The sequence below is a fragment of the Danio aesculapii genome, chromosome 1 (genome assembly GCF_903798145.1).
Source record: "Danio aesculapii chromosome 1, fDanAes4.1, whole genome shotgun sequence".
In the NCBI taxonomy this organism is placed as follows: Eukaryota; Metazoa; Chordata; class Actinopteri; order Cypriniformes; family Danionidae; genus Danio; species Danio aesculapii.
Window position 1 is genome coordinate 59405774 of NC_079435.1, and position 12500 is coordinate 59418273.

Consider the following 12500-nt stretch of genomic DNA (forward strand, 5'->3'; position numbering starts at 1 on the left):
AATATGATACCTTGAAATGCACTGTAAAAATGCTGGGTTCCACACAACTGATTTGTGTTGGGACAACATTCATTCATTCATTCATTCATTTTCTTTTCGGCTTAGTCCCTTTATTAATCCCGAGTCGCCACAGAGGAATGAACCGCCAACTTGTCCAGCATATGTTTTACACAGCGGATGCCCTTCCAGCTGCAACCCAACTCTGGGAAAAGTTGGGACAACATTAAGGAATTAAGTTAACTCGTTAGTTTTTACAAATTTGCATGGATTGAACAATTAAGCGGTCCCCCAACCAATCAAGAAATGTCTTGTTTTAGCTCATTTTAAATAAGTACTTTGAACAAGGAGCAAATGTTATTGAGTGTAGCTACTGACCAATCAGAATCAAGTATTTCAAACAGCCTCATCATAATATGCCAGAACAACAGCACTGTAAAAAATGCAGGGTTTGACAAAATACTTTCATATTGTCCCTTGCAACACAAATCAATTAAGTTAACTTCATTGTTTTTACAAATTTAAGTGGATTAAACATAAAACAATTAAGTTGTCCCCCCAAAATAACTGAAGAATTGTTTTGGTTCAACTCAAATTTTTGGTCATTTTTGGAATGTGGCTGGATTTACGTTAACCTTTAAAAAAACATTAATTCACTCCTTAACTAAAGTTGCTGGGGCTTCCTACAGAGTTAACTTCACATGATTAGCTTCAACTTCTACTCGCTAACAAGAAGTTCCTCCACGACTCCAGCGTTTATCGATTCCTCATGAGTGTGAACATGGCAAAGTGGTTTTATTCTCAGCGGCGAGTTTCATAAAGTGCAGCGTTTCCAATGGCAACAGTCTGATTGTTCTGCTCCAGGCTGTTCATTTGCTCTCGTAAAAAAAAAAGTCTTCAATCACATCATGCACGCAACACACATACACACAAACAAACACACACACACACACACACATAAATACACAAACGATAACAAGATCATTACTGTTTACGCATCTCTATCTGCAAAAGCACCCAAAAAAGTAGATTCCAGTAACGCATGCTTGATTTAACATTCATTATTTAATGTAAAACTCTGAGATTCTGCCGGAGGAAATAAAGCTAATTATCCAGGGAAAGATCTGCTGTCGTCTTCTTCTTCTTGTGATCATTATAATTATTTAAGTGTGTAGGGCTCAGTACAAGGACAATGTCTACAATTAAAGGCAACAAGCGGAGCAGTTTTAATGAGGTCTGCGTTCTGATATTCCTCCACATTCTGCTGAAGAGAAACGCAAAAATGAAAGTGAGCCCCATTGTGTGGTATTGACAAAAAAAGATATTAAAAATAATCAAAACAGATGATGATACTGAAAAAATCACTAAATAAATAATGACAGTTCATTTACTTTGGCTAAATGTTTCTGTTGTGCTTATCCTCAAAATTAACCAAGACTCATATTAAACACACGTTCTTTCTTTTCTATTTGTAATTATTTCACAAAAGAAATATGACAACTTCAATACATTTGCAGCAGAAAAAAAAGTTACTCTTCTAGGACTTTTTGTTTGTATTTTTGTTTTTGTCATTCATCCTTCCTTCCATCCATCCATCCACCCATTCACCCATTCACCCATCTATCCATTCATTTAATGTAGGGAAAATAGACTTACAGGATTTTTGTTTTTTATTTTGTCATTTGTTCATTCATTTATTCAATGTAGGGGAAATAGTTAGACTTCTTGGATTGTTTTTGTCATTCATTCATTTATTTTTATTTAATGTAGGGAAAATAGACTACTAAGATTTTTTGTTTTGTTATTTATTCATTCATTCATTCATTCATTCATTCATATTTATTTATTTATTTATTTAATGTAGGGAAAATAGTTACACTTTTTGGATTTTTTTTTGGTTTTGTCATTCATTCATTCATTCATTATTTTTTTTATAAATTTTATTTATTTATTTAATGCAGTGAAAACGTAGTTACACTTCTAGGATTTTTTTGTCATTCATTTATTCATTTATTTATTTTCTTTATTGATTATTTTGTTTTTGTCAATAATTCATTCATTTTTATTTAATGTTGGGAAAATAGCTGGACTTTTAGATATAGTAATAGTAGGATTTTTTGTTTTTGTCATTCATCCATTCATTTATGAGTGTGTATGGGTGTGCAGCTGGAAGGGCATCCGCTGTGTAAAACATAAGCTGGATAAGTTGGCTAGTCATTCCGCTGTGGCAACTCCGATAAATAAGGGACTAAGCCAAAGGAAAATGAATGAATGAATGACTGAATGAAAATAAAATAAATTTCACTGCCATTGAAATATATATATATATATATATATATATATATATATATATATATATATATATATATATATATATATATATATATATATATATATTTTTTTTTTTTTTTTTTTTTTTTTTCATATACAATGAGTAAATAAATAAATAAATAAAAGTGGAATAAAAAAATGTTTGGCAGACATGCATCGGTAAATTAAATTAAATTAAATTTAAACCTATTTTAGTTGCCATGGAAGTATTTATCGTTGTCATTTAATATGAAAAATATTTTTTTAAATATATTTTTAAAAATATAAAAAATATATATATAAATAAATACTGTTTGGCAGTGAAATGAATTCAATTCAGTTCAATTCATGTTTATTTCTATAGCGCTTTGACAATGTAGATTGTGTCAAAGCAGCTGAACACAGAAGTTCTAGTAGACTGACAATAGTCAGTCCAGTTTTCAGATTTGAAATTCAGTTTAGTTCAGTTGAGTCTGGTTTAATGTTCACTGCTGAAAGTCCAAACACTAAATCAATCAATGAACAGCTCTACAAGTCCTGAACCAAGCGAGCCAGTGGCGAATAAATAAATGAATAAATATGTAATAAATACTGTTTGGCAGAAATGCATTGTAAAAAAAATTATACAATTATTAAAAAATAATAATTAAATGATTATGTAAACCTATTTGTATTTTAGCTGACATGGAAACATTTATCATATTTATTTTTAATAAATGAAAGAATGAATGAATGAATGAATGAATGAATGAATGAATGAATGAATGAATGAATGAATGAACGTGGAATAAATACTATTTGGCAGACATGCATTGTAAAATAAAAAAAATAAATAAAATAAAATAAAATATTTGTATTTTAGCAGCCATGGAAAATGTATGGCTTTCGTATGAATGAATGAATGAATGAATGAATGAATGAACAAATAAATACCTACTGTTTGGCAGACATGCTTTGTAAAGTAAAATACTCATGTATAAATTCAATTAAATATTAAGAGATATTAATTTAAAATAACTGATAATATAAATCTTCAATAAAGTAACATAAAATTAGAAAATATCAAATTTAATTGCGCTGCTGGCAGTTTTGTCTTTAAAATGACATTTAAACATAACTAAAAACATATTAGTAATTATTTAAAATGTTTATTGTTCATCTTTTCTCATCTTTCACCTCTCCAATGCAATCTGCCAAATTCATCAAAACCCAGCAGATCATCTGGACAAAACACACCACTAACCCTCTGTTTAAAGCTGGATATGGATTGAGTGAATGTGCATTTGAGACGGGATAATAATGTCTTTCACGGTAATGATAACTCGTGTTGAGTGCTGCACATTTAATATTTGATGAGACTCTGTATATTTGATTGAGTATCTCCAAACTCTGAGGGTTTTCGCAGTGTTTTTGACATATATATTTTGAGATTTATTTGCAGCTCGACACCCAATACTGACCTTCAGGAGGATTTTTCAAGCAGAAACTTCACTTTTCAGCTCTTAACGTTTACTGTCAAACCTTCTGCATCATCTGCATCAACCACCAACTATTCCAGCGTATGTTTTATGCAGCGGATGCCCTTCAATATGCAACCTAGTACTGGAAAACACCCATACACGCTCATACACCACGGCCAATTTAGTTTATTCAATTCACCTGCATGTCTTTGGACTGTGGGAGAAACCACGTCAACATGGGGAGAACATGCTAACTCCACACAGAAACGGTAACTGACCTGAACCAGAGACTGTCTTGCTCTGAGGTGACAATGTTAACCACTGAGCCACCCTGTTGCCATTATTTTATTTTTTTTATTTTATTTCCATGTTTATTTATTCATTCAAAACGAAATTGATAAATTTTCCATTGCAGCAAAAATACAAATAGGTTTACAATTTAATTTTGTTTTATTTTATTATTTTTTTTACTATTTTATTTTATTTGCCAATGCATGTCTGCTAAACAGTATATTTATTTACTTTTTTTTCATTCAATAGGTTATTCATTCATTTTAAATAAAATGCTAAATACTTCCATGGCAGCTAATATATATATATATATATATATGTAACGAGGATGCTGAGACTTTGTTAAAATCCATATGCGGAAGTTTATTAAAAGGGTGGACAGAGACATCAACGTATAAACAGGCAAATAGTTGGTAACAGGAAAGCAGTCCAAACCAAGCGACAAGCAAAGGGGCAAATCCAGAAGACGTAGTAAATATGCAGGCAGAAGATCAGTGCAACAACAATCAGTCCAAAACAAATCAGAAGGGCAAAGGCAGAGAACGTACGTGGTTAAGGCAGGCAGGATCATACACAGAAATGCAGTCAAGAAAGTCACTAGGAACAACGCTTGATACGACAGGTAAACTGGCAATACTTCGCAAAGAAGCATGGCCTGAGCACTCATTGAAATACAGCACAAACAGGAAGTAGCCGCAGAGGGAGCGGAGCTGAGTCAGTAGTCGGGCGAGGGCTCCCTCTGCTGGCGTGGCGTTACAATATATATATATATATATATATATATATATATATATATATATATATATATATATATATATATATATATATATATATATATATATATATATATATATAGTTGAAGTCAGAATTATTAGCCCCATTTTTATTTTATTTTATTTTATTTTATCTTATTTTATTTTATTTTATTTTATTTTATCTTATTTTATTTTATTTTATTTTATTTTATTTTATTTTATTTTATTTTATTTTATTTTATTTTACAATGCATGTCTGAACACTATACATTTTCCATGGCAGTAAATTTGAATTAATTAAATTTTATTTACTTAATTTTTTATTTTATTTTATTACCTCCAAACTTGGCATATTAAACCTTTGTTTTATTTTTTACCTACTCATCCAGACTTGTACTTTTTATTACTACAGCTGTATTTTTTGCTGGGTTAGATATTTGTAAGAGTGTTTTTACAGTGCTCTTAATTGGACAGAATAATAAAAGTGAATCTGTAGGAAGAGAACGGGACGCGCGTGACTCCCACAGGCCTCTATTATTATATCTGGATGATGTAAACCAACGAAAACACAACCAACACCGCAATCAAGCAGCCCATGCTGATTTACCAGCCCTAGTTAGTGTCCTTTCTGTCCTGCGTCTCTTTTCATTAGTGTTTATGAGCGGCTCTTACCGCTGTTTGTCTGGTTGAATCATATTTAACAGCTCTACCTTTCATCTGGTCATTGAGTCAAGCGTTTTCACCTTTCTACTCCAATCAGCTAATTCACTGCAGATCCACTGGACGAAATACTACACCAACCGTTTGCTTTAATGCTGGATTTGGACTGAGTGAGTGTGCATTTGAGACGATATAATAATGTCTTTCATGATAACTCATGTTGAGTGCTGCATATTTAATATTTCACGAGACAGGCTTTGTATTTGATTATCTCCTAAAAATTAAATTAAATTAAATCAAAGTAAATAAAATAAATGAATAGATAAATAATGAAATAAATAAATTAAACAATAAAAAAATTAATTTAATTAAAGTACATTAAATTAAAAAAAAATCAAATTTTAATAAAATAAAATAAAAAATGTAAGTAAATTTAATAAAAATGTAAATAAAAAGTTTAATAAAATAAAACAGCGCTTAATTTAATTAAAAAATAAACAAAAATGTAATAAAATGAATAAAATAAATATAATATAATAAATAAAAAGTAAAATAAATCATTTAAAATTAAATAAACAATTAAGAAAAAAAAAAGATTCATTAAAATAAATTAATGAAATTAATAAACAGCGGAATGAACTGCCAACTTATCTAGCATTTGTTTTACGCAGCGGCAACCCAGCTGCAACCCATCTCTGGGAAACATTCATACACACTCATTTACACACATACACTATGGACAATTTTAGCCAACCTAATTCACATGTATCACATATCTTTGTACTTTTGGGGGAAACCGGAGCACCTGGAGGAAACCCACGTGAACACAGGGAGAACATGCAAACTCCACACAGAAATGCCAACTGATCCAGCCGGGGCTCGAACCAGCAACCTTCTTCTAAAGTAAATCAATTAAAAATTAAGTAATAAATAAAAAAGAATAATTATAAATTAAAATAAAATAAAATAAAATAAAATAAAATAAAATAAAGTAAAATAAAATAAAATAAAATAAAATAAAATAAAATAAAATAAAATAAAAAATAAAGTAAAGTAAAGTAAAGTAAAGTAAAGTAAAATAAAATAAAATAAAATAAAATAAAGTAAAATAAAATAAAATAAAATAAAATAAAATAAAATAAAAAAATAAAGTAAAGTAAAGTAAAGTAAAATAAAATAAAATAAAATAAAATAAAATAAAATAAAATAAAATAAAATAAAATAAAATAAAATAAAATAAAATAAAATATTTTTGCCAACCTCTTTAATTCAGTACTCAAATATAATATATATAATAACCTAAAGACCTAGAAAATAATAGTTAAACTAATTTTGGACTAAAAAATAAGACAACACAACTTTAAAAACATGTCACTATTCACTGTCATTATAAGAATCACAAAGCACCACAGATTCAGCTCAAAATATTCTTTAATGTTCGACTGAAGAAGAAAAGTCTCCTGCATCTTGAATGACTCAGTAAATTAACAAGACATTTACACTTTTGTATGAACTATTCCTTTAATGGCAGCATCTAGAAATGGACTGAAGATTGTATAATACACACACACACACACTCACACACACAAAACAATGTGTTCCTCAATAACAGCATCAACATCCACTGCTGTCAGAAGCGGGCTGAAATTGCGAGCAACGGCTGCAATTGTAAGGTGCAGTTCAGCATGATTGCATGTTTTAAAATCTCACTATACTGAAGTGCAGATCCAGAACCTGCTGAGAGATGAAGCTGCACACAATCAAACACACTCAGAAACAGGCCTGCAGGCTCCATCTTATTGTTGGTCAAACTAGGGTTGCACGATATATGGTTTCAGCATCGATGTCGCAGTGTGATCATTCGCAATAGTCACATCACAGGATATGCAATCAATGTTGAGTCTGGGTTATAATGCATCATTTGCATGGCAGCACGGTGGCGCAGTGGGTAGCACAATCGCCTCACAGAAAGAAGGACGCTGGTTCGAGCCTCAGCTGGGTCAGTTGGCATTTCTGTGTGGAGTTTGCATGTTCTCCCCGTGTTGGCGTGGGTTCGGTCAGTGTATCTTTTGGTCAGTGGATTTTCATTTTAGAAACAGATATTGAAAAACGAGTTGTTTTAAAATTCAAAAACGAAAATTTTAATAAATTTTTAACATTTTTAAAGCGAAAATTAAAAAATCGTTTTTTATTTTCATGGTGAAAAACAGAAAAGCAAAATTCAAAAATGAATTGATTTTCATTTTTTATTTCGAATAACAAAAAATAAAACCACCAGAAAACAAAAACGAATAAAGACCTGTTTTTTTATATTCTGACACCAGATAGGCCGACTCATTTACGGTGACGCAATGCTAACCTGCTAGCCTACTATAGGCTATTCTTTTTTTCCACTTAATAATGTTATAAAAGGTATTTTCTTGTTATAACAGGATTATGTTAAGACATATTTTCCTCATTAAGACAACATATTTCTCATATAAGGGCCAGTTATAGGCTATATATTTATTTTTTGTTAGCATGTTTTAAAGGGCACCTAGGTTAGCCCATTTTTCAGATTTAATATAAGTGTTTTGTGTCTCCAGAATGTGTCTGTAAAGTTTCAGCTCAAAACACCCATCAGATTATTTATTATACCTTTTGCAAGATTATATTTGATACATTTTTTTCACTGGGTGGCGGTTTTGTTGTACTGCGCATTTAAGGCCAGTCCTCCCCGCCCACCGTTTCTACGTGCCTTTCTGCGTTCCTTAATCTCCTCCCTCGGCTGCATCAGACAACAGATAGATTTAAAGGAAGCAGATCTCACGTAGCGTTTGTGAGAAATACTACAGTAAGAACTTTACCAATGAGTATTTATTGTGCAGTTGCATCGATGAGTCACACAAAGTTCATGCGCGCACACGCACACACAGATACACACGCACACACACACCGCAGCAGACACACACACAGACAGACAGAGCGCGCGTTTAGCTTTGCACTCTTTTTGCACGCATATGTGACATGATACAGGTCAATATCCACTGCTGTATGGATATTTGTTATGTTAATGTACAAAATAAACCTAATTTAATGTCCACAAACCGGGATTGAAGCATCTTCCTCTATAATTGTTCTGACACGCGGCTGTGCTGATGAAGTTAAGCTAAATCGCTGTAATTCATTACACACATGCTCTGTTTTAAAACATTTTCAACTTGTGAAACTCACTCTTGATCACATTTGATGATGATTGATGATCCTAGCGAACTGAACAGATCTTTTATTCCCGGTTGCTTTGCGTACGTCCTCTCTTGTTAATATGATTATACACGTGACTACCCAGACATGTTAATACACGCAGCTGTCAATCAATTTGGTGGGCGGGGAGACCTCACTCCTTCGTAAAGTTGCGGTCGATCTGAAAACCGCTTCAATTGGTCCACCGTTTTTATGTTGTTAAATTGAAAAAAAAGGACTGGGTGTGTTTATATCACCCCAATATTACGGTCTATACACCATACATGCACATATGTCTGTCCAAACAGCTTGAAAAGTAGATTTTTCACCATAGGTGCCCTTTAAAAGAAACAACCTTCATTTTGACATTGCATTCAAGCATTAGGTTGCTTTACTATAGACTTTTCTGAAAAGAAAGTTTTAATATTGTTAAAAAATATAATACTTCCACTTCCCGGGGGAGTGAGGGAGGCATTAATACAGTTGTTCATTACGCACATTTCAATGTAGTATTTTACAATAAAAATTAATAATTAATTTTATCTGAAAGGAGGCATGCTGCACAAACACCCTGATAACCATCCCGTGTTATTTAAAAACGGACTATCACTAAGATTGCAGATGAGTTGTGTGCGTGCGTCATCACACCGCTACTATCCATTATTTCAGTTAGCCATGTGCAAATATAGCAGCAGATTTTAATGCATAAATTGAAATTATTATATAATAAACTTTATTTTCAGAAAACTGTTCAACAATATAAGTAATGCATATATCGTCAATTATGTTTTTCCATATAACCGGCTTCAATGAGGAAAATATGTATTAACAAAATCCTGCTATCACAAGACAAATACCTTTTATAACATTATTAAGTGGGAAACAATAATCGCCTATAGTAGGCTAACCTGTGTGTGGCAGCATTGCGTCACCGTAAATGAGTCGGCCTATCTGGTATCAAAAAAAAAAACAAGCCTTTATTCGTTTTTGTTTCCTGGTGATTTTATTTTTTGTTATTCGAAATAAAAAATGAAAATCAAATCATTTTGGAATTTTCCGTTTTTCACCATGAAAAAGAAAAACGAGACTTTTTTTTTGTTTGTTTTTATAACTAAAAAACGAAAATCAAAAACCGCACTGAATTTCAATTTTCGTTTTTTCTTTTTAAAACAAAAATAAAAAAACATCTCATTTTTCGTTTTTCAATATCTGTTTCTAAAATGAAAAATCCAATGACCAAAAGATACGCTGACCGTTTCCTCTGGGTGCTCCGGTTTCCCCAACAAGTCCAAAAACATGTGGTATAGGGGAATTGGGTAAGCTAAATTGGCTGTAGTGTATGTGTGTGAATGAGTGTGTATGGATGTTTCCCAGTAATGAGTTGCAGCTGGAAGGGCATATGTGTAAAACATTTGCTGGATAAGTTGGCGGTTCATTCCACTGTGGCGACCCCAGATTAATAAAGGGACTAAGCTGAAAACAAAATGAATGAATGAATGAATTTGCATGTTTTTTAAGCCTGTGACTGAATAAGGACTTTAAAAGCATTCAGTCATGAGGAATTGTACTTTGTTAACGATTAATTTTATTGAATTGTTTTTATTTTTATTGTTCAATTACTGTACCTGAATGCTGTTAGCATGCTGTTTATCATTGGAAATTATATTTAAAAAAAAATAATGGTTTGTTTGAATTATAGTGTTTTCTTTATTGCATTTATCTGCCTTTAATTTGTTTATTAGATTTTCTGCCAATATTATCTCCTACATAGTCACCCTAATCAATCTAAAATGATCAATTCTAACCAAATAGAGATAATCAATATATGACAAAGTATAGCGATGTTTTTAAAAATATTGGTAACAATTTAGGTCACAATTCAAGGTATTAACAAACCATTCACTAACATTACTAGCTTAATAAACTGTTAATTAGCTTTTTAATTAATTAGTATATTAGTTAGTAAGAGTAAACGTAAAATAAAGGGACTAAGCTGAAAAGAAAATGAATGAATGAATGAATGAATTTGCATGTGTTTTTTAAGCCTGTGACTGAATAATGACTTTAAAAGTATTCAGTCATGAGGAATTGTACTTTAATGACAATTAATTTTATTGAATTGTTTTTATTGTTCAATTACTGTACTTGAATGCTGTTAGCATGCTGTTTATCATTGGAAATTATATTTAAAAAATGGTTTGTTTCAATTATAGTGTTTTCTTTATTGCAATTATATGCCTTTAATTTGTTTATTAGATTTTCTGCCAATATTATCTCCTACATGGTCATCCCAATCAATCTAAAATGATCAATTCTTACCAAATAGAGATAATCAATATATGATAAAGTATAGCGATGTTTTTAAAAATATTGGTAACAATTTAGGTCACAATTCATGGTATTAACAAACCATTCACTAACATTACTAGCTTAATAAACCATTAATTAGCTGTTTATTAGTTAGTAAGGTAAAAGTGGGGTTTAGGTATTGGATGAGATTAAAAATGAAGAATTAAATCACACTTTATAAATATTAATGAACAGTTCATGTCTTAATAATAGGCAGGTAATAAGGCAGTAGTTAATATCAAGAATTGTGGCCTAATCTGAAGTGTTACCAAAAGTGTATATGAGAAAAATGAATGCTGGCTATAAATGTAAATATTAAATAAATATAAACACACATTAAATACATAGTGTTTTATTCAGAGTTAAAAGCAAAGATAAAGTCTTATTTATGCTCAGAATTCATTACAATGTCATTACTGTAAATATTTGTCTTATTTTTGTATTTATATATTGTATTTGTACATAAAAATAACAAAAATAATGAAAATAATTCACTGCTTTAATAATTTAAAATCATCAATAATATCAATGATAATTATGTATCAATTCTGTATTATCAATTATAATTACATATTTAACATGTCATGAAATTCTAAAAGTATTAACAAATAACTAAATATAAAATATAACAAATACAATTGCTATTTACATAAATTAAATATAAATAAATGTTATATTTTATTTGTATTCACTCATTTATTCATTCATTCAAGCAGGAGTATGATTTATTTATATTTATATAAACAAAATATTTATGTATATATTTTTTATTTATTTAAACATGTATATTTCATTTGTGTTTACTTAAAAATATCCATAATATTGTCATGTGAAGGGGACGCTGACAAGGAAGTGCAGATCCAAATGCACTTTCCTACACAGAGATGGTCAGGCAAGCAACAGTCAACACAGAGGCAAACAGATGTATACAGGGAATCCAGAGTCGTGATCAAGTAACAAGCAAATGGTGAGTCCCGGAGGCAAACAACGTAAACAATAAACAAACATAGCAAAGTTTGGTACTTGCCAATATTAGGAAAACACGTTATAATGTTCACAATAGAACTAAACAAGACTCAGCCATGTGTGTGTATTTGAGAGGTGTACAAACAGTCTGTGTAAATAGTCATGAACAGCTTCAGCTGTGTCTGTTCAGCAATCATGGGGGATCTAGGCCAGGTGTGTGAGTGAAGTGCATGATGGGGTTTGTAGTGCAGTTAAATGTGAGTGTTGTCCAGCAGCCTGCAAGAGCAACACTGCTGGTGATCATAACAACTGTATTATATGTGTTATTTTTATTTGCACGTGCACATTATTTATTTGCTATTTATTATGCAAAAATAAATAAAAATAATAATTCACAACAAATATTACATAGAATATAATATTTGACTAGATATTTTTCAAGATACTAGTATTCAGCTTAAAGTGGCATTTAAAGGCTTAGCTAGGTTAA